The sequence below is a fragment of the Palaemon carinicauda genome, chromosome 14 (genome assembly GCF_036898095.1).
Source record: "Palaemon carinicauda isolate YSFRI2023 chromosome 14, ASM3689809v2, whole genome shotgun sequence".
Lineage (NCBI taxonomy): Eukaryota > Metazoa > Arthropoda > Malacostraca > Decapoda > Palaemonidae > Palaemon > Palaemon carinicauda.
In genome coordinates, this window is record NC_090738.1 from 20,504,061 (window position 1) to 20,529,060 (window position 25,000).

Sequence of the window (25,000 nt, forward strand, 5' to 3'; positions counted from 1 at the left end):
TGGAGGCCAAATTCAAAATAATGAAAGAAACTAAAAACTTATTAATGAAAAAAAAAATTAAATTAATGAAGATCCAATTAAAAGTGAGAATAGATAAGATCCAAATTGAAGAAAAAAAATGAAAATAGTAAAGAACTAAATTTAAGAAGAATTTGAGAATCGTGAATATCCAAATTAAGAACAAAATTAAGATTTGTGAAGATCCAAATTTTAGAAATTTTGAAAATTGTGAATACACAAATTTAAGGAAAATGTTAGAAAGGTGAGAATCCAAATTTAAGAAAAATTTTAGAATTGTGAAGATCCAAATTTTTAAAAAATTTGAAAATTGTGGAAAATCAGAATTTAAGAAAAAATATCTGAAAATTGCGAAGATCCAAATTTAAGAAAACCTTTGACAGCGAAAAGATAAAAAACTATTAAAATAAGCAAGATCCAAATAAGAGACTATAAAATAAATTAAATATTAAAAATAAAACCTTCCTTTGAACAAGAGGGAGACCCTTCACATGCACCAGCTATCGAAGACATCCAAGGAAGACTTATTATAGCAAATGTTAGTGTCAGATAAACAGAGATGATAAACAAGACCAGTAATTCACTTTCTTAAAGTGTAGGAGCAACTGTCTTGGCGACAGTGTTTAAACGACAGTCTTATTTTTGTCTCCTTCCACCAAGCTAAAAATTAACGTGAAATATCCTAGCAACAGGTCTGGTTTGGATTATATACACGGCCCAAATAAAGACGATGAACTTTCAGATACTTGGTAGAATGTAAGAGAAACAGGTGTTGCTTTGTCAATACTCTCTCTCTCTCTCTCTCTCTCTCTCTCTCTCTCTCTCTCTGTGTGTGATTACACAGTTTCATTAACAAAAGGTCAAAATGACAAGGTCAAGTTTTTCATTTCTTTCGCAAATTTAATGCATACACACATACGATTACTGCATCCCTTCTCGTATAACAGAAAAAAACACTTAGGAAATAATATAAAGTAGAAAATCCCAGACAGACAACATGTCGGTGGACGAATTTGATAAAAACCACTTCTTCGACTAAAGCTTTTCCGGCTATGTATGGTCTCTATTTCTAGAGAGCCGTTTCCAAGTTCTTCTGTCTCCATAAAAATATTTAAAAAAATATTTTGGAATATTTTCGGTTCCCAAAGAGCACATAACGCCTATAAGAGAGAGAGAGAGAGAGAGAGAAGAGAGAGAGAGAGAATTTATTTCTCCCGTAGATTTATAGCTATGTTTGCTGACCTGTAGCTTATTAAGTAACATCATCGCACGTAAACTTCCCAAACTCAAACGACCATCAGCAGTAAGTTTCTACTGGATGAAAGTTTTCTGCAGCTTTCAAAAAGATTTAACGAGGAAACTTTTAATATAGAAAGAAATCCTTAGCGTTTTATATTTGTCCCTTGCGTTGGTGTGAGTTACTCTTACGCTTGGGTCGTTCAATGTTCATTTCTCTCCATGTTCTTATAAAAACGAGATATTACGATATGAATCGAACAAAAATGTAAGAAGATAAAGAAGAGCATTATTATATTATTATTATTATTATTATTTATTATTATTATTATTATTATTATTATTACTAACTAAGCTACAATCATTGTTGTAAAAGCAGATTGCTATAAGCCCAAGGGAAGGAAAAAAGTGAGGAAAAGAAATAAAGAAATAAATATATTACAAGATAAGTATAGAACAATTCAAATAATTTTTTTAGAACAATAACAAAATCAAATAGATCTTTTATATATAAACTATGTCAGCCTGTTCAGCATAAAAAATAGCATCAAATTTCATTCCTCCTCTATACTTTTACTAACCGTAAGGAATGTAGTTAAAGAGAGAGAGAGAGAGAGAGAGAGAGAGAGAGAGAGAGAGCACTAAAAATTCAAATCCCAACATGTTTTCTAAAACTATATCCACATGTGTCTTTCATTGCTGTTTAAATGAGGCTGAAGATAAATGACAGAGAGAAAGTGTCCCACTTTAGAAGCGAAGGTAAGTCCCTGATACAGATTAAATCTATAACTTGGGGTCCAAAAGAGGTGCTGATTGACCGATAGGTTAATGGCTATATGCGTCCCAACAGTTTAAAGGAGAGAGAGAGAGAGAGAGAGAGAGAGAGAGAGAGAGATTCTTAAGGTGAAATATTCTGAGCAATATTCCTCTTTCGTTGTGAGCCATCAATCTTGACAACCTTGTCAAAACCTGACTTTCATGATGGATGGGAATAAATGGGGTTGATAACAGACGATATTTTTCTTTAAATCAGACCGATGCTTATCAAGAGAGAGAGAGAGAGAGAGAGAGAGAGAGAGAGAGATTTTGGATGTCTCAAAGACTTTTTAATCCATCCAAGGAGACTCCATTTGCTCTTGGATAGAGCGATTTGGTTTGGACGGTTTAGGGAGTTTTTATGATCCTGTCTAATTTATTCTTGAACTCGTTTACCATGTTACATTTTACTACATCAGCTGGAAATCTTTTTACATGCATTTGCTATTTTATATGTAAAGAAATTACCACATTGAGTGGTGTTGTATCTTCAATTCCAGTTTGTATCCGTTACGTCTGGACTGATTTGAGCTATGCGTGGTTAGATTGCTGTTATCTACATTTGTTATTCCTTTAAGAATTTTGAATGCAATGTCTATAGACCTTGTTTGAATGTCTCTATTAACTGCCCCCTTAGTCATCGAGTTTGTAGATCAAATAAGGTCAAACGTTCATCCTCCGTCTTTATCCAAATTGCCTTAGTGTTGGAACAAGTTTGGTGGTCCTAGCTTGTACAGCTTCCAGTCTATCTATATCCGTCTGAATACTTGGAGCAGAATTGGACTCCGTATTCTACATGGGGGTCTTACAAGTGATGTGTACAGTTATGGTACAGTGTCTTTGTTTCTGTATTTGAATTGTCTCTCTAAGTAACCTATTAGTTTTTGTGGGTTTTTCTTTATACTTAAGTACAATTTTCAGGGCAGAATATCATAGCCATACTTTTTTCTTTTTGAGAGAGAGAGAGAGAGAGAGAGAGAGAGAGAGAGAGAGAGAGAGAGAGAGAGAGAGAAGGGTAATATATTAAAATTCCCATTGAGCTCTTTTCTGAGCTGACTAACACATTCAGAATAAATGAAAAGGTTAAACAAAAACTTGCTTATGATTTCAGGGAACTACACTTATAGAATTTTCCGTCTAAAACAGGTTATCTTCAATTTGCTTAATATCCTGACTTGTAAAATTAAAATGCTGCTTATTGTCACGCACATTTCTGCTGACTTTTCCACGTCAGTCCTTTATAATAATTATAATCATATTCTATATACACATTTCAATCATACCATAAATTATCAATAATGTGTTTGGGGGCAGTAATAATTTACTGTTTGCTGGGTATATATAATAGTGATTGATTTAAACATAATAGGTGATGAACATCGGAGTGAAAAACAAACATAACGGTTCTTATCCTTTTGTGCCGCTAAACCTAAAACCAGATTAATGTCAACCCTTACCTAGATTGATTAAAGGAAATCTAAGAAATTGGTGTTAGAAAACCATATTTTTACACGCGTACATACACACACACACAATCTCTCTCTCTCTCTCTCTCTCTCTCTCTCTCTCTCTCTCTCTCTCGCTATATATATATATATATATATATATATATATATATATATGTATATATATATATATATATATATATATAATATATATAAGAGCAGGTAATGGATTACACTTATCTTTATGAATGGGATCAAAAGTCCGCTCAAACATCGCAGATCGTATAAAGAAAAGGATTTAACAATAAAATGGTAATAAATAAAACCTGATAAGATATAAATGCGCTCTGCTTTTGAGATTCATCGCCTGTATTCCTCTACAAAGACACAAAAAACTGTTCACGCTGTCATTACTTTGGAGAGATACATCATTGGATAGATGATGGTAAAAGATTTCTTTTCTTTCTTTCGGGACTAATTTCTGATTAGCTGTTATTATTATAAACATTGTTTCCATTCTGTATTTATTATTGGTTATAAGTTTTTGGCGGCCCATAATTGTTCAATTTTTGCCATTTGCCTTCATGATGAACATAGCACTCGATATTGAATTGTAAGCTTGAACAGTTTATATGTATGCTTATATATATTCATATATACCCTCTATATATATATATATATATATATATATATATATATATATATACATATATACATATAAATATACATGTAAATATATATATATATATATATATATATATATATATATATATTTATATATATATATATATATATATAGAGAGAGAGAGAGAGAGAGAGAGAGAGAGAGAGAGGAGAGAGAGAGAGAGAGAGAGAGAGAGAGAGAGAGAGAGAGAGAGAGAAGGTATATATGAATGTATGGAAGCATACATATAAACTGTTCAAGCTTACAATTCAATATCGAGTGCTATGTTCATCATGAAGGCAAATGGCAAAAATTGAACAATTATAGGCCGCTAAAAACTTATAACCAATAATAACTACAGAATGGAAACAACGTTAATAATAATAACAGCTAATCAGAAATTAATCCCAAAAGAAAGAAAAGAAATCTTTTACCATCATCTATCCAATGATGTATCTCTCCAAAGTAATGACAGCGTGAACAGTTTTTTGTGTCTTTGTAGAGGAGTGCAGGAGATGAATCTCAAAAGCAGAGCGCATTTATATCTTATTAGGTTTTATTTATTACCATTTTAATGTTAAATTCTTTTCTTTATACGATTTGCGATGCTTGAGCTGACTTTTGATCCCATTCATTTAGATAAGTGTAAGCCATTGCCTGCTCCTAATATCTTGGTCTAACCTAATAACATAATCCTGTTACAATAGTAGATATGGAAATCATCTAATTTATTAATGCATCGACAACAAATGTAGCAGTTTCTAGTACACTGTAGGTCAAAGGCCTCAGAAATGTCCTTATTTATGTCAAAGGCCTGGCCATTTTCTTTACCACGCTAGCCATTGCGGATTCGTGATGGTGCGAGACTTTAATCTGATCACTCACAGCAAACCAAGATAGTATGGGTGGCCCTGATCATGGCGATACACAAACCCTTTCACCATGTTAACATATCCCCACTCAGAAAGAACTAATTCCTTAATATTCACATTTATTTGATCTACAGACTCGACGACTATGGGGACAGTTAATAGAGGCATTCTAAATTCATAAAGGAATAACAAATGTAGATTATATAACCTATAATAAAATTGTTGCTATGTTACCAAGCAAAAACATAAAATAAATAAAAGCTAACACTAGACGGAGTACTTGAGTTGCAGCATTGTGCAAACCGATATGAATAATTGAAATTGACAGATGAAAAATGGATAGATAAAAACAATCGACGATTTAGCAAGTTATATATAAAGATAATTAAAATCATAATTGAGAATGGATTTAGTCACCCATAAGCGAACGTACTCACAAGCCCTTATTGATATAACAAAGGTGAGATTAAATAAAGATAAATCTATCAGATAGAAATATACAGTGGAATAAATTAAAAATAGTAAATTTAGATGGAGTTTTAAATTGAAAATTTTGAGGCGATAACGGGGTGACCAAATAGGAGAGTTTATACAGGCACACACACTTTATAGATTGATAGATAGATAAATAAAGAAAATAATAATTTATGAAGACCATACATTAAAAGGCGTTCATTATTGTCATCTAGTTTGACTCCCTCCGCTACACGAATACAAGATAAAACTTTGATCATAATTCCTCATCTCTACAATGTTAGGAGATTATTCGTATAAAAATGAACGTCCAAAGGAGAGAGAATCATTGGAAATTCCGCTCACAGATTCGACAAGAAGCGAATGCTGCTTCAATTGGTATTTCGTCCTGTTTGAAGTGAAAAAATATAAACTTGGTCTCCCTGTAATCGTTAATGTTGATGTTATATATAAAGTATATAAATAAATACACACACACATATATATATATATATATATATATACATATATACATATATATGATATATACATATATATATATATATATATATACATATATATATATATATATATATATATATATATATGATATATAAGATATAAATAAATATATATATACACATATATATATACATACATACATATATATATATATATATATATATATATATATATATATATATATATATATATATTTATATATAACTTGACTCATCTCTTCTACACTTACCTTTTAACCACGGAAACTTTGAAGTTCTCCATCTGAAAAAAAAAGAAAGCACACAATTTAAACTTCTCCAACCTCTCTCCTTCCAATAGCAAATAACATATACAATTTAATTCTTCAAATGACAATTGGATCACAGAAAAAGCAAACCACTTTGCAAACCTTTGCACACATCGTTCAACCTTCTTGTTTTACCCATTCAGCAACTTCCAATGTCATTCCTCTTACCATCATCTTAAGTATTTACTCCCAAAACTTATGTTGCAATAATTCCCATCCTCCATAACAATATTCCTGGTATTTATTTACCCCTATGACCTTAGGTTTGTTTAAATTTTCTCTCAACTTTCGTCTCTCTTTTGAGCACTCTACAATTCACTTGCATCTTATTTTCTTTTTCTACTTATCAATATCCCTTTTATTATCATTTTCATTAAAACTGATAACCAACCAACAACCCTACTCGGAAAAGCAGCATGGTATATGGCCAAAGTCTCAAACAGGTGAATCAACCCAGTAGGGAAAGGAAATAAAGAAGAAACGGATAAAAAGTAAATGAGAAATGATAAGAAATTATAAAATATATTAAAATCAGTAACTTTCACCTCACATCACCTGCCTTTTCTCTGACCTCTTGCATCACTCCATCCATCAACATGCATTACTAACAGCCGTGGAGACACAACATTCCTCTGTATCAGAACCACTTTCACATCAAACGAGTCACTCTCTTGCATACATAATCTAGCACACACTTTGCTTGCATCACAAAAAGCTTTTAATCGTTCCAAAGCATTTATTATCTATAGCAAACACCCTCACCACATTTCACACTGATTCTATATCAATTATACCACAATTTTTTATAGGTTTACGTGTGTCGTATACAATTTTTCTTTTAACTTTAATATTTTACATATAAATGTTACATGGAAACTTGATCTCTACCATCTTTCATGTCGTATATGTATGTACATGAAAGAAGGTACGTAGATCAAGTTTCCATGTTACACTTATTTTAGAAATGTTAGCGTTAAAAATTGTATACGGGACATATATTGTGGGTACAGCATTTATGAAAGAGAATGACTCTCTCTCTCTCTCTCTCTCTCTCTCTCTCTCTCTCTCTCTCTCTCTCTCTCTCTCTCTCTCTCTCTCTCTCTCTCATATATATATATATATAATATATATATATATATATATATATATATATATATATAATTCAACCAATATTTAGCTATCTGGGAACTTTTGAAGAAGTCAAAAATTTCCGCCAATTACATCCCTTTTTCCGGTTCCGTAACACATGAGTTATAGAGAAAGGACGACATGTGACACTACGCCACTCAATTCTGATAATTGCTTCAGTAATTTTACTTCGCTTTGTTTCCGCCCCTTTATGTTGAGTTACACGTACATGAATAGCGAACCACATCCAGTCGCAGTTCATAAGAAGTGACTGACTCCATGTTACTGAATTAAAAACAAAAGAAAGTAAGTTGGTAGCTGTCAGCAATTGAGGTATTACCTATGAAGACAAGTACATGCAAATGCTTGTGATTGTATATAAAGTACCTTCATTGTTATTACTAGCTAAGCTACAACACTATGTTAGAAAAGCAGAATGATATAACCCCTAGGGTTCCAACAGAAAAAAATAGCTCAGTGAGGAAAGGAAATATGGAAACAGATAGAATAGTGTGCTATTTTATTTTTGATTTTTCATTACTTCTTATATCGTTTATTTATTTTATTGTTACCTTTCCTCACTGGGCTATTTTTCTCTGTTGAAGCCCTTGGGCTTAGATAATCTTGATTTTCCAACTAGGGTTGTAGCTTGGCTAGTAATAATAATAATAATAATAATAATAATAATAATAATAATAATAATAATGAGTGTACCCTCAAGCAAGATATCTCTATCCATAGACTGTGGAAGACTATGGTACAGAGGCTATGGAACTGCTGAACTAAAACTACCTGTAACTGACTAGAATTGAAAAGGAGTAGATACTAATACTAAGTTCTGGTCAGAACTTCCTACTATTACCTTGTCATTAACGCAATTACATAAACAAACAGATGGCTGCTACAGCTGCAGTAGAGCGCTTAATGTACTATAGCTACTAGTGACTCATTACATCAGCCTACAACACTATGAATACTTCCTATAACGGAATTACATAGCAATAGTGAATGCATAGCAGGTAATGAAGTTAGTTGCAATTGCTAGTGATTAATAGTCTGAAGACAAGCGATGCAATTTTTCACCTTTTTGACACAGGTAGGTCATTATCTATGCATCATAAAGAAGATGGTTTTAAATTTCTGAAATACTTGTTCCTTATGAATCTTCCTGTTTAACATAGTTATCTCTCTCTCTCTCTCTCTCTCTCTCTCTCTCTCTCTCTCTCTCTCTCTCTCTCTCTCTCTCTCTCTCTCTTCTCTTACAAAACATGCGTTCAAGTTCATACCTCAACTCAAATATTTTCCCACAGTTCCCACACAAAACATACCTAATGTACATATATATATTTAATACAATAAGAGATAACGAATCAATGCACAGTAGGCACGAATGGCAGACATAGAAAGAATTACAGAAAGTATCTGCGCGCACGCTGTTATCTCCATAATTCCAGAAGCCCCTAAGCTGTAGATAATTTTCTGATAAGATAATCTTTTGACGTCAATGAAGCATGTAAAGGATGTTATGTTGTTCTATCTTTTCTATCCCGTTACGAGATATGGTGGAGTTGAAAACACATTTAAAAATAATTTCCATAATTTGCTTATATGTCAAGTTGGAGACGGGAAAGATAAAGTAAGCCACTAGGCGCCAGCAAAAGATTTCCCATGCTATAAAATCCTTTTCGGAAATTTGGACGGGCGTCAACAGAACGCATATCCTAAATGCCATCCGTGAGAGGACCCAAACCTCCAGCAACAGTTATTTTTCTCCTTAGACAACTACATGTCATTTCTTCCTCCAATCGCTGTTTTTCAATACCTACAAGATTGACCGTATGCTATCTCTGACGTCAAAACAATTTTGACCAATCAGTAATCCAGTTCCCTTTGACGTCACTGATATTTTTCTCTCCGTTTCCCCCTTCGATTTCCAAAGCCACTACGTTTCTTGTGGCTTACGCCTTTCCCTGCCCTAAAGGGTAACCTAGCGAGAGCTGAATACCTCTTTTTTTTGTTTAAAGTTCATTTTATGCTTCAGTTTTATAATAGTGTACACGACCCGTAAAAAATGACGGATAAATATTTAGATATATATGCACACACACGCACCCCCCTTTCACCAGGGTATGACTATTCCCTCCCCAACTATACGAGGGACGGGGATAGACAGAGTAGTTATACGTGTGGCATTGCCACTGGGCGTGACCGGAAATATATATATATATATATATATATATATATATATATATATATATATATATATATATCTATATACACATATCTATCTATCTATCTATCTATCTATATATATATATATATATATATATATATATACACACACACACACTCTTATTATATAGGGAAGAAGACGACGAAGTCATCAAATATTCTAAGTTGCTTAAAGCTGGTATGACGTCATAATTCCAATCCCCCACCCCCCAAAAAAAATCTCCCGTACTTGCGTTGGTTTTTTGAGTGATAACCCTTTCACGCCCCTCGTCACTCTGACCTTTATAATATGAACGTACCAATTCCTCATAAAAAGAAGAAACATTTCAAAATCCGCTAACTAGCGGTTCTCAATTGACCTCGCTCCTTACAGAGTAACTGGCAAATAGAACAAGAAGAAAGGTAAATAAATCATTGTCCGTAACAAACACATTAGCATAATTGTATTGAGCTAGTGTACATATGCACAATACACAGAGTCAACCCTTCCCTCCTCTTCCCCCTTTCCTCTCGGGGTGCCCTCCTCTAATGAGGGTATGAGTACTTCCTCTCCCCTTAGCCGAGGGACGGAGAGACCAAATAGTTAAATAGTTATACGTCTGACAATGCCACTGAGCGTGGCCGGAAAGAAATATAGATACATTATATACGCACACACTCACACACACATATATATAAATACATATATATATATATATATATATATATAGAGAGAGAGAGAGAGAGAGAGAGAGAGAGAGAGAGAGAGAGAGAGACTTGTTCTTTATTATATAAGGAAGATAAGGGAAGGCGATCCAATACTTGTTAATAAAAATGATAATCGAGGAAGAGCAAATTTGTTTATTTTCGAGGGATGACGAACGGAATGCGGCACTAACACCCCCCCCCCCCCGAGTGGGAAAAGGGGAGGGGGTGTAAACCACGTGAAACATGAATCCAAGTCTGAACGAATCAATTAATTGCGTAGGATATGACGGTACCCAGGAAGCTGTTCACCTTGTGCGAAGGATTATGAAATATAGGAATACGTCAGTGTATTTTTTCACTTAGGGCTGGTGCTGGATTAGATCGTTTAATTTTCAAAGGAGTCATATTATTCTCCATCAGGAAAAAAAAAAGATTGATGATTGCCAAGTTACTGAGGAGAAAAATAACAAAGTCCAAGATATATATGTATTGGAAGGTAAAATAATCTTGTGAATTTGTTTAATTGATAATTTAAAAAATACAACAAGAAAAGTCGAGATAGAAATCATAATAGCTTTTTGTAACTTAAATGAAAAAAAAAAAACCACACACACACACACACACACACACACATATATATATATATATATATATATATATATATGTGTGTGTGTGTGTGTGTGTGTGAGTGTGTGTGTGTGTGTGAGAGAGAGAGAGAGAGAGAGAGAGAGAGAGAGAGAGAGAGAGAGAGAGAGAGAGAGAGAATGTTTTCTTCTCATATGGATACTACATCATGAAGGTTCGTTGGTAAATCCTGCCACAAGTGTGCAGGTAAACCTTTATGAGTCACACTCATTTTCTTTTAAAGGAACTGAGAGAAGACTCTTCCTGTGTCTATTTCGGTTTATCCTCTATAAAATTTGCATTTATGTACCACTTCAAAACTTTTATGACTCTTTATATGATGAGTGGCGATACTTTATCGTGGTGAAAGTGTTTGCGTATCACCCTGATCAGCAAAGCTGTAATAGTCAGGGCCACTCTTAATAGGTTGATTTGCTTTGAGCGATCAGGTTAAAGTCTCCCTCCATCACCAATCCGCACTGGACAGCATGGCAATGAAAATGGCCAAACCCAAGACATGGCTAAGGGCATTTATGAGGCCTTTATCCTGCAGTGGACCAAAAGCACCTGCATTTGTTGTTGTTGTTGTTGTTGTATATGTGAGGGAACCAATCCTTTTCATTATCTCTTTAAGAGGGTTGTTTGTCCACCATTTTGACCTTGCACTATCATGTAATATGTACCAGCATTACTAATTTAGTTAGATGCATACGTCTTCACGATATCTTTCATGTATGTATATGAGGCAGTTAATGTTGTATGGAGAGGGATCGCAAGCAAGTTTATCCTTAACTAGGGGGTTAAAAAAGGGAAAAGCTTCGGCTTATTAGGGAAGAATCATAATTATAATTTCCGTCATTATTATCATAAAAGATATTCTCAAATTCATATGAAAGCAACTAGGTAACGTGTAAGTAACAAATTTAAATAAATATGTGTTTAACAAGGGCCTTTTTCCTGCCATTACACATTTTCTATTTTGATAGAGCGGCATTAAAACGTAAATACCTTGCTTTTCTTTGCATATAGTAGCTCTTAAAATAAAATATACGAATATCAAAGCTAAAAAGGGACGAATGAACGTAATTTAAATTGCTAATCTACAAAATATTGTATGTATGTATACACATACATACGCAAATACCTATATGTGTGTATGCGTGCTACTGTATATGTTTCATCCACTTGTATTTACACATTAGAATATTTCCCAGCCTATTCTGCGCTTGCTTAATATCGACAGCGTTCGTCTTCACAACCATCTATTAAACCCTGCTATCACACACCCTTCAATCAGCCCCTTCATTAAAAGCTAACGAGCCTGGAGGTCCTTTCACCAGGCCTGAAAGCCAATGAGCAGAGGCTGGTATATTTGGGCGTGGCCGGATAAATTGACCTTTGTCGCCCACGAAGGTCAGAGACTCAGGCACAAAATAGAGACTTTTGCTTCTTTTTTTTTTCCTTTCCTCCTCACCCGGAACACCTCACTAGTATTATCTTTCTTGAGGAGCGACACTTGATTTCAATGTAAATTTGCTCTCAACAAAGTCCTGTCCCATAAAATCTCTCATTCTTCCGATGTTTGGTCATGTCCGTTTACCCTTGTAGCATTTGTTTAAGGTTTGAAGTCTCTTATATTGTTTTTATAAAATATAACGAAACTGTTTCATTTAATTGGTAAGACAGAGCAAGCAGTTTGCTTTGGATATTCGCCACTGTTGATGAATAGCTTTATAATGTGGTTTAGCTCTCGAGACAGATCGGAGCCTTGCACGAATTCAAGGTCGCAGTGTTTATCAAATCAAGTAGATATCGAGATTTGATCTTGCTGAAAATTTTGGATATTTTCTGCCTTCAATTTATCAAGGATAACAGTAAGTATTATTATTATTATTATTATTATTATTATTATTATTATTAGTAGTAGTAGTAGTAGTAGTAGTAGTAGTAGTAGTAGTAGTAGTTGTTGTTGTAGTAGTAGTAGTAGTAGTAGTAGTAGTATCATTATTATCATGAATATGGTTACCATTGGAGTAATCTACCATTCAAAAATCAATTGACTCCTGATTAAAATATTACCAATTACTGAGATTCTGAATAGTATCCTAAGAAAACTATATACATATATATATATATGTATATATATGTATATATATATATATATATATATATATATATATACACAGTATATGTGTATATATATTTTATATATATATATATATATATATACACAGTATATATATATATATATATATATATATATATATATATACACATATATATATACACACAGTATATGTGTATATATATATTTGTTGGATCGATAAAAGCTCAGAAGTTCAAACTTATCTTAAATTCTTTTCTGTTGAACAGATTAACATAAGTCTCGCTTTATAGTTTATATGTGACTGATATATTTTAACGTTGTTACTGATCTTGAAATATTCTATATTTTTCATTCATAGCTAATATATATATTTTATTTGTTATTCCCTTCTGTCTCATCTTCATTGGGCTAATTTTTCTGTTGGAGTCCTTGGGTTTTCAGCCTTCTGCTTTTACAACTAGGGTGATAGCCTGGATAATAATAATAATAATAATAATAATAATAATAATAATAATAATAATAATAATAATAATAATAATAATAATAATAACAATAATAATAATAATAATAATAATAATAATAATAATAACAATAATAATTAGTACAATCTCACTTAAATTGTGGTGATGAGAAACATGATTTAGACAAAACTGTATGCCACAGTTGAGAAACGTGGAGGCGTTTTTCAACTTAAAAATGAGAGTAATTGAATATCTTCTGGACAAGCGTTAAGTTAATTAGTCATGTAAAATATACTAAATCCATGAAAGATAAAAAACAAATCACATCTTGCTAATATTTGTCCAAGAAATCACACCAATTTTCATTTTAAAATTATTAATTTAATTACCTACTAAATTTGCTTTTTTGATACGCAGGACCATTGGTGTACTTTGACGTACTTCCTTGTTTAGACATATATATCCAACCAGAATTTATTTGACAAAATATGCAAGCACTGACATCTCAGCATTGCTAAGAAAAAATTAACCCCCTAAGATGTTAAAAGCAGTTCTCAGAAATATGCAAGATATTCGTGTTAACCCCAATCAGTATCGAGGTCATGCAAGTTAACGCTCTCTCTCTCTCTCTCTCTCTCTCTCTCTCTCTCTCTCTCTCTCTCTCTCTCTCTCTCTCAGAATTGATTTATACTTTATATATGCGTGTGTTCAGATAGTATTTCCTACGCATATCCATATGCATAAAGGATTCATAAATGTATTACATAAAACTGTGAAGGGTATGTAGAAACAAATATGAAGGGATACAGTAGCGTTAAACTTGATTCCATCTCTAAATTAAGTAACACAAATGGTGATGAGGGAGATGATCCTAATGAATACGATGATTCTTCACAATGAGAGAGAGAGAGAGAGAGAGAGAGAGAGAGAGAGAGAGAGAGAGAGAGAGAGAGAGAGAGAGAGAGAGAGAGAATTTCATCACACGAGGAAACAAGTATTTCTTCAACGCGCAAAGGAACACGGTGTGAGATACATAAGAGACAAGAAGGAGGACACTTGCAAAGTTGCAAGCCACGTAATGTCATGGGTCAGTGCGTTTTGTCAACATTATCTAGACAACTTCCTTGTTCAATAAACAGATTTTCTTAACTAGTTTCCGTCGGGAGTTCTGTCCCACTTATCAAATCCAAAAGTATTATGTTCCATTTCTTATTTTCTTCATTGCTTCGGTTTCCTCTTTATTAACGTTTCCGCGTTCATCTCGTCTCGGAAAGTGGAACAATAAAGACTGATTGGATTTCCTGTCAAAGGGAATTTGTTTTACATAGGTAAATGTATTGCGACCTAAATGCCGGTTGCATTTCATATTGGATTTTATCCTTATGTGACAAAGAAGATTTTGATTGAATTTCTGGTAAATTTAGGCAATACTGTTTGAAAGATATCAACTACGTTCTCACTTATTTCAGAGGTATGTACTGTATTCCAAGGGAATCAAGTTACTATCTTCTTTTTGTACCTTATTTACAGTGAATCATCGTACAATCTTCTTACTATACCTTATTTCAAGGGAATCAAGTTACTATCTTCTGTCTGTACCTTATTCACAGTGAGTCAAGGTACTATCTTCTTACTATACCTTATTTCAAGGGAATCAAGTTACTATCTTCTGTCTGTACCTTATTCACAGTGAATCAAGGTACTATCTTCTTACTGTACCTTATTTCAAGGGAATCAAGGTACTATCTTCTTTCTGTACCTTATTTCAAGGGAATCAAGGTACTATCTTCTTTCTGTACCTTATTTCAAGGGAATCAAGTTACTATCTTCTTTCTGTACCTTATTTCAAGGGAATCAAGTTACTATCTTCTTTCTGTACCTTATTCACAGTGAGTCAAGGTACTATCTTCTTACTATACCTTATTTCAAGGGAATCAAGGTACTATCTTCTTTCTGTACCTTATTTCAAGGGAATCAAGTTACTATCTTCTTTCTGTACCTTATTCACAGTGAGTCAAGGTACTATCTTCTTACTATACCTTATTTCAAGGGAATCAAGTTACTATCTTCTGTCTGTACCTTATTCACAGTGAATCAAGGTACTATCTTCTTACTGTACCTCATTTCAAGGGAATCAAGGTACTATCTTCTTTCTGTACCTTATTTCAAGGGAATCAAGGTACTATCTTCTTTCTGTACCTTATTTCAAGGGAATCAAGTTACTATCTTCTTTCTGTACCTTATTTCAAGGGAATCAAGTTACTATCTTCTTTCTGTACCTTATTCACAGTGAGTCAAGGTACTATCTTCTTACTATACCTTATTTCAAGGGAATCAAGTTATTATCTTCTTTCTGTACCTTATTCACAGTGAGTCAAGGTACTATCTTCTTACTATACCTTATTTCAAGGGAATCAAGTTACTATCTTCTGTCTGTACCTTATTCACAGTGAATCAAGGTACTATCTTCTTACTGTACCTTATTTCAAGGGAATCAAGGTACTATCTTCTTACTGTACCTTATTTCAAGGGAATCAAGGTACTATCTTCTTTCTGTACCTTATTTACAGTGAATCAAGGTACTATCTTATTACTGTACCTTATTTCAAGGGAATCAAGGTACTATCTTCTTTCTGTATCTTATTTACAGTGAATCAAGGTACTATAATCAAGGTACTATCTTCTTTCTGTACCTTATTCAAGGGAATCAAGGTACTATTTCCTTCTGTACCTTATTCAAGGGAATCACGGTACTACCTTCCCTCTGTACCTTATTTCAAGGGAATCAAGGTACTATCTTCTTTCTGTATCTTATTTACAGTGAATCAAGGTACTATAATCAAGGTACTATCTTCTTTCTGTACCTTATTCAAGGGAATCAAGGTACTATTTCCTTCTGTACCTTATTCAAGGGAATCAAGGTACTACCTTCCCTCTGTACCTTATTTCAAGGGAATCAAGGCACTATCTTCTTTCTGTACCTTATTTCAAGGGAATCAAAGTATTCCTTTCTTTCTGTACCTTATTTCAAGAGAATCAAGGTACTGTATTCTTTCTGCACTTTAGTTCAAGGGAATCAAGGTACTCCCTTCTTTCTGTACCTTATTTCGAGGGAATCTAAGTACTCCCTTCTTTCTGTACCTTATTTCAAGGCAATCAAGGTACTATATTCTTTCTGTACCTTATTCAAGGGAATCAAGATACTATCTTCTTTCTGTACCTTATTTCAACGGAATCGAGGTACTACCTTCCTTACCTTATTTCAAGTTAATCAAGGTACTATCTTCTTTTCTGTATTTTATTCCAAAGGAATCAAGGTACTGTCTTCTTTCTGTACACTATTTCAAGAAAATAAAGGTATTATCTTTTTTTCTGCACCATATTTCAGTGAAATCAAGAAACTATCTTCTTTCTGTACCTTACTCAAGGGAATCAACATACTATCTTCTTTATGTACCTTATTTAAAGAAATCTGAGTACTGTCATTTTTATGTACACCATTTCAAGGAAATCAAGGTATTATCTGTTTTCTGTGCCATATTTCAATGAAATCTAGGTACTATGTTTTATTTACCATATTTCTCGTGAATATAGGTACCAACTTCCTTCTGCGCCTTATTTCCAAAGCTCACCAGATACCATTTCTTATAAGTGAAACTAACAGACATTCAAAATCAACAAACAATAAACGATATAATCAAAGCAAAACAGGTAAAGCGAAAAACACGAGAACATAAAAAAAAACAGAGAGCAAGGAAGCATTGATAAGCGCGATAAAGTTTCCTTTTGCACTCCTGTTATCGGATTCCAGAGTGCAACCGTCGCTGCTTCTGCTTCAAAAGACTTTTTGAGTGAAAAATGGTTGGGGCTTGCTCAAAGGACCTGCACATCATATCAGTCATGTTATTGAAAACTTCGTCGATGTAATGATATTGCTTAAGGAATGTGGCATCAACGCGTTTGAAGTTTTTTGCCAACTGCTTGTTCAGGTTTGCACATATTACTGTAATTACTATTGTGACCCTTCAAAAATGACGGATAAACATTCAAATAGATATGCACACACATACATGCGCTCCCGACCCTCACCCCTACGCCTTCGCCCCCTTCCACTCCCGAGGGACTGGGAGAGACCGAATAGTTATACGTCTGGCAATGCCACTGAATATATATATATATATATATATATATATATATATATATATATATATATTTGTGTGTATATATATATATATATATATATATATATATATATATATATATATATATATATATATATATATATATATATATAGTGTGTGTGTGTGTAGCCAGAAACTTGCTCTTTATTATAAAGGGGAGATTATCATTAACAGACCGAAAAGCTGTTCAGCAAGCATTTATAGAAAAGTATACTCTATATGTTATTAAAACAAAAGACCGAAAAGAGCAAAGAATACAAATAGCAACGCGCGTGGCCATTAAAATGAGGTTATGGCTCTGCTGTGGAATTTAGTTATTTTTTTCTAATTAGGAGTGCTTTAGCAGAAATATATTTTAACAATAAAATTCCATTAGGTCAATATTTTGTCTTTTATTTGCACCATAAATAATCGGACTTTTGATGCAATGCTAAATATTGGGTTGAAATTTTGGTTGTTTGACGGGATCTTTGGGGAGTTATGGTTGCAAGGTCCACTAAAGATTAAAAAATATAATTTTTATATTTTTATTGATGTTCATTCTCGCAGGTCATAAAACTGCATCTAATAATATTCTACTCCGCTTTATGACTGCTCTATCATACTCTTATTTTATTGCCTCTAGCCGATTGAGAGGAAATTTTTATTGTGAACTTTAATCAACGCCGAAAAGATACGTTTAAAAAAATATATTTATCAGTTTATGGTATTGGAAGAACTCTAATTCCACAATATCAAATATAAGGCCTTTATTGTTTTATTTTTCATTTTCCGTGCCATTTACATCACGTCTTCGCAGCTGAGAGCACTAAATATCAAGAGAAATCTAAGAACAGGTGTAAAATGATTTATATGATTATTGTTAATAATGTCAGGGCATAGACGTTAGATTTTGCTACCAGGACAGAAACGACTGAAAATACAGCAAAACCGTATATGACTTGATAACATGAATCATCAAGATTACAAAATTGATGTCTGATTACCTCCCCAACGAAGTTGTGAGGGAGTTATGTTTTTGCCTCTGTTTGTCTGTGAAAAACTTCCTGACCACAATTATGCTCATAGAGTAGTGAAACTTTCAGGGATTAATTGTTATGTTGAGACGTGGAAGTGATTTAATTTTGAAAGTTCTAGGTTAAAGGTCAAGGTAGAGCAAAACGTCGACCAAATTAACCATAAGACAAGCTGGTTTCAAGAAATAAGCTGCCATGGCGGAGGTCTACACTCTCAAGAGTACTTTTCTAGTTTAACTATAAATTCGCGAATATCTATGCCGCTTGCCTAATGCGCAAAAGTCAGACTGGTGGTAACCAGAAAAAGGGAGAAGTTACATACATTTTTATTTCATGTTTGTGGAATGGCACATTAAGATGTCGAACTACCAATTACTATTGAAATTCTATAACAAACGTGAAACACTCGCAATGGTAACCCACGAGTTTAAAAATAGCCAATTTGAGGGGGCTGTAAATAGGTCTTTGAATGTTTGAGGTTAAGGATTTCCTAATTTTGCGTTAGAAACACCAGCAGCTTTCTTATCGATTCATCAACAAATCAACCATTGAAAACAACGAAAACTGGTCTGAATACGACTCATCGATTTACTGTATTTGCTTAGAGTTTACTGGATAAAACTGCACTCCACTTGATAACAAAAAGCTGAAATATATACAATAAATATAACAACAATAAATGCAGCCATTTCCACTCCACTGCACGACGATCGCAGGCCTCATATGTCAATTTATGTCTGGTGTTTATCCAGTTATCATCACCACGCTGGCTAGTGTGGATTAGTGATGGTAGGAGATTTTCGTCTGATCACTCACAGCAAACCAACCAAGTATGCGTGGCCCTAACTAGTACATCTCTGCTGCTCCTGGCGATACGCAAACACTTTCACCATGTTAAGGTATCCCCACTCAAGAAAGAGGAATATATACATATATATACTGTATATATATATATATATATATATATATATATATATATATATATATGTATATACATATATATATATATATATATATATAAATATATATATATATAAATATATATATATATATACATATATATATATATATATATATATATATATATATATATATATATATATATATATATATATATATGATTCTCACCCTGAGCCAAATAGAATGGTGTTAGAAATCCATTTTAAAAGATTTTAGAAGTTATATTGTATATATTCAGGAAAAGGAAAGCAGTCATTTGAGTTTTCTACAACGTCCTTTTCAAAAGGGTGTGATTCACGTGAAGACCGGTCTTCAGGAATCCGTAAACGGAGGAAATGATTCCACGAAGCTCTTCGTGAACATTAATTAGAAATTTGTGAAGGACGAAAATATCCCTTAATCAGTATCCTAGTCAGCCATTAGCTATTTTATCTGAATAAATGTATATTTCCTAATAAAAGAAGGATTCATATATAATTCAATAAAATTTCTTGGGTACATAGTTGTTTATTGGAAACTTTATATATTACAAAAATGTACATTTAAATTAGTAAAATAAAAATAAAAGAATATGATTTACGGTTTGCAAAATCCCCAAGCTTGGAAGTAGATGGAAAGAAAATAGTCAATGAACACGTATTTTTATATACATGTACTAAAATATAGTTCATAAGTTATGAACGAAGTCGTTGTTGAAGTCATCGTCGAACTCGTCGTCGAAGTTGTCGAATTCGTAGTCGAAGTTGTCGAGGTCGTCATCGAGATCATTGAAGTCGTTATCGTTATCGAAGTCGATGTCGAAGTTATTGTCGTCGTCATCGAAGTCGTCGTCGTCGTCAAAGTCGTCGTCGAAGTTGTTGTCGTCGTCAAAGTCGGTGTCGACGTCGTCGAAGTCGTTGTCGTCGTCAAAGTCGTCGTCGAAGTTGTTGTCGTCGTCAAAGTCGTCGTCGAAGTTGTTGTCGTCGTCGAAGTCGTTGTCGTTGAAGTCGGTGTCGAAGTCGTCGTTGTCGTTGTGCTGTTTTGAAAACAGTGCCCCGTCCTTTTGGAGTATCCCTTACGCTGCAATGATACATTGATTAATTCAGTTATTCTAAAACCTATTGATTTGTTGGGCTCGTCTAAGCACTGACTTTTGCGTGCATATAAAAAGGTATGGTCATGAGATTGATTTCCTATAGTGTCAGGGTATGGAAGTCTAGAACTTATTGCTCGGAGTACGTTATTTTGGTCTGTGGAACTCTCGAATCATAAACCCAACGCAACAATTACAGACATCCTTATGCAAGACGCATGCATTCACCGACACGTGTTTGTGCTTGTAAATTTGCATGATTGCATTAAATATATGCATACATATATTACTGTAGTGTACCCAGCACGTAAAAATGGACGACTAATTATTTAGATAATATGCACATACAACACCCCCCTCCCACCAGGGTATGACTACTGCCTATTCCCATACCCGAGAGACAGGCAGACCTGAGCGTGACCTTTATACACACACACACACACACACACAAACACACACACACACACATATATATATATATATATATATATATATACATACATATATATACATATATATACACATATACATATGCATATATATACACACATATACATACAGTATATATATATATATATATATATATATATATATATATATATATATATATATATATGTATATATATAAATATATATATACATATATATATGTATATATATAAAATATATATATATATAAATATATATATATATATATATATATATATATATATATATATATATATATACTGTATATGTTTCTTTAAAAAAGGCCCATAAAAAGAAACAAAGGAAATAGAAAAAAATTACTATATTTCGACTAATACACATTAGTGTACAATAAAAATGAGGACCAATGTGTATTGGTCGAAATATAGTGATTTATTTCCATCTTCTTTGTTTCTTTCATGGGTCTTTTTGAAAAACACATGTTAAAGTCTTCGATTACAGTTAGAAGGAAGATATATAAATATATATATATATATATATATATATATATATATATATATATATATGTATGTATATATGTGTGTATGTGTATGTATATATATACATACATAAAGTATGTATATATATATATATATATATATATATATATATATATATATATATATATATATATATTATACAGACAAAAATATATGTAGATTCCTATAGCTTTAGCAAAGAAACATACAAAATCGCCAAAATTTGATCGGTGTTTAGCCTTGAACAATTGAGCAACACGAAATAAATGCATGGATATGTAAGAACAGAAAGAAAAATTATTCTATAAAAATAAAATTCGCCGACTCCACGTCATAAATCAAATCGTTAGCATGCAATTAGCACGGGGTTCAAGGTGACCCATGACACGTTTAAAGAAAGGAATGAAAAAAAGGGAACCTAAAACTAGTGATTGCTTTGACAGCACTTGTCTGGGGTTAAACCGAAAACAAAACATTAAACAAATGGTACTATTATTAGCGAGGGTCGTTTGCATGTGTACGTGTCAACACGCGGTGACGTAGAGAGAAACTATTTCTTTCCACAGTCTACTCACCTCATGTGTGACGTCATTGCACCCCACAGGTGTGGACACACATTCAGCAATGTAACCTTGTTTTTGCACATATTTCCCCTTTGGGGCTCTTCATTTCTTTCTTGGAAATACAGATCGTTTATTTGGCACTCGGCGATGTGGGAAAAGAATATACAACTTGGGTTATTTCTTTGCATATATATATATATATATATATATATATATATATATATATATATATATATATATATCTATATCTATATCTATATATATATATATATATATATATATAGATATATATATATATATATATATATATATATATATATATATATATCTATATCTATATCTATATCTATATCTATATATATATATAGATATATATATATATATATATATATATATATATATATATATATTGCTAATTTGATTGAACAGTTTACTTAGGTATCTATACAAACAAATAGTTTCAATTAATACATCCTGTTAGGGGAACGATGCACACTAAACATAACACACTAAGAGGGAGGTAGTCTTTATTATAAAAGACTTTAATAAATATATCAGTTAAAATTTATATCAATCGACTATGCGTCTTCTGTACTACGAAAATTGGTATTTAATTCGCGTAATCAGTTGCCAAAAAGATTTAAATATAATGAAGAGTTAAAACAATGGTTACGAACTTTACTAAATATATTTCAACTTTCTTCCTTATCGGAATTGGTATCCTTGTTTCGATATTCTAAACCCGAAAGAGACAAGAGAAAATTTCTTAAAAGGTTGAAAATTACCAAAAAGATACTACTGTAGAAGTCTGCTCTTCTACTTAGGTTGAATTGTTTCAATTGTTTGAAAGCCTGTACCTTAGATTAGAAAAATAGAATAATTTGTAATTTTTGCGCAAGATCATGAAAGCCGACAGTGACTTTAAAATTTAACGCTGAAAGAAATATTAATCATTATAATGATGAGGAGGTTCTTGATGTTATGCACTGGTATGAAAAATATTTTTTTTTATTAAAACCAATAACAGGAACAATAAAACAAACCATATCAACAACTACAGTGGCACTAATAAAGTTACTAATATTATTTCAAATAATATCGCTAAGTTTAATCGTTCATGGCAGAGAGAGAGAGAGAGAGAGAGAGAGAGAGAGAGAGAGAGAGAGAGAGAGAGAGAGAGAGAGAGAGAGAGAGAGGCAAACGATGGGATCAAAAATGCAATTATTCATCTATTTCTAATCATCATTAACCCATCTCTAAATGCTATACACCAAGCAGGGGAGGGAAGAAGTTGGCAGAGCAACAGGTGTCGATAGAAATTTGGAAACCATTCTATAATTAGGGAGCATTACTCATGGCTTTACCACAGTTGTACAACACACACACCTGTGCACTTTTCAGGGTGTTTGTTTGTGTACTGGATTCAGCAAAACTTCATACGGACCGACAACTAACGATATGGTTTCACGCGACCCTTATATAGCAGCCTCTGAAAGTATAAAATATTTAATATTTTTGAAGGTTAGTATATATGTAAATCTAAACATCTTCCAACCTATCCACCTGTATAACACACACACACGCATATATATACACACACACACACACATATATATATATATATATATATATATATATATATATATATATATATATATATACACATATATACATATATATATATATATATATATATATATATATATATATATATATATATATATATACCTACACCTAGAGTATGCTGATGACGCTGTCCTTATTAACAGAACACCACAGGATTTGCATTGCTTACTTACCAGAATGCATGAAATATCACAGGAGGTTGGGCTCAAGATAAATAGAAGAAAGATAAAGATGAAATATCACTAGAATGAGACAGGATAATGAGGTAGAATCATTTAAATATTTAGAAACTATGATCTCTAATACATGGTGTTTATAATTGGAGTTTAATGAAAAATTGAAAAAAGCAAATCAGACAATGGCTAGATTAAATAAAATTTGGAAAACAAATAGCCTGAAATTACACAGAAAAATCAGGCTATAAATCAGTTTAGTGAGATTAGTGTTACTGTATGGACATGAATCGTGGTATGACAATGAAAAAATATCCAACAGATTTTGTAGATTTCAGAACAAAGGCCACAGATGAATATTAGGAATTAAATGGCAGGACAGGATTAGGCATGAAACTATAAGAGAGATTACTCGAGTGCCGTATGGGGATGAGATCATGGTGAGGGGCTGATGGAGATGGTTTGGGCATGCTCTTCGCATTCCCCAAGAGAGATTAGTTCATCAGACTTTCAACTGGATCCCACAAGGCACTAGAAGAGTTGGAAGACCCACATCTACATGGCTGAGGACTATGAAGCATGAAGTATGAAATGACGAATGGAGAAATATTGATTTAAAAGCTTAAGATAGAGATGACGCGAAATCTGAGGCCCTTTGCGTCAATAGGCGTGGGATGATGATGATGATGATGATGATGATGATATATATATATATATATATATATACACACACATATATATATATACAGTATATATATATATATATATATATATATATATATATATATATATATATATATATATATATATATGTGTGTGTGTGTGTGTGTGCTAAAACAGCACAATATCGTGTTCAATGTGAATAAATTACACAGTTGTTGAGAAACTGCAAAATTATTTTTTTTATGTTG

The 25,000-nt window shown here is 32.8% G+C and overlaps 1 long non-coding RNA gene across 1 annotated transcript in view; it reads right to left on the reverse strand.

The window, feature by feature from the left end:
* The window catches only part of LOC137653125 (uncharacterized), a 405,092-nt gene that overhangs the window by 245,302 nt on the left and 134,790 nt on the right, over window positions 1-25,000 (reverse strand). The window contains exon 2 of the long non-coding RNA XR_011046394.1: window positions 6,256-6,287. This is a non-coding gene — a long non-coding RNA (uncharacterized lncRNA). The remainder of the gene's footprint in view (window positions 1-6,255; window positions 6,288-25,000) is intronic.